Source organism: Penaeus monodon, chromosome 15, assembly GCF_015228065.2.
Source record: "Penaeus monodon isolate SGIC_2016 chromosome 15, NSTDA_Pmon_1, whole genome shotgun sequence".
Classification (NCBI taxonomy): domain Eukaryota; kingdom Metazoa; phylum Arthropoda; class Malacostraca; order Decapoda; family Penaeidae; genus Penaeus; species Penaeus monodon.
The window spans coordinates 28024949-28025506 of record NC_051400.1 but is presented as its reverse complement, the minus strand read 5'-3'; the positions used below and the strand labels follow the sequence as shown (position 1 = coordinate 28025506).

The window sequence follows — 558 nt, the reverse complement described above, 5'->3', positions numbered from 1 at the left end:
CAGCGTGACACCATCGAATCACAGATCAATACATAATGGAGGTTGTAATTACTGGGTACAGAGCACAAATCCACGTTGATTTATAAACACACGTGAAAAGAGAAAAAGAAAAACACATTATGCAATAGCACAGACAATACCTCCTTAAAATATATTGATCCTTTTGATATTAATGATCTGAATAGGTGTTAGGGACAACATCTTTCAAAAATGCATGGGCGCTTGAATACAGGATCGAAAGGTTGTGCATTTTTTAAATACCTAATTTAACGTTATCATTATTACTATTTGTTTATAAAGCAATTTGAAAACGGGATCGAAAAGTTATTTCTTTTAAATACCTAATTTAATGTATCATTGTTGCTGTTTGTTTGTATTTTTAATATAAATGGATTATATTTGAGCCTTGTTGGTTTATGAATTTGAATTTCAACCAGATGGCATTCAGCAACAGTAGTATTCAAATTGCATAAATAAATTAATGAATAACAGTTCGATTAAAACGTAATTTGACATTTGGTGGTAATAACATCCATCACTGCTTACACATCGAGAAAA

The 558-nt window shown here is 30.6% G+C and overlaps 1 protein-coding gene across 1 annotated transcript in view; it reads right to left on the bottom strand.

The window, feature by feature from the left end:
* LOC119582296 (arrestin domain-containing protein 17-like) overlaps positions 1-558 on the bottom strand; it is a 25225-nt gene that overhangs the window by 4457 nt on the left and 20210 nt on the right. The gene's annotated exons all lie outside the window — the stretch shown is intronic.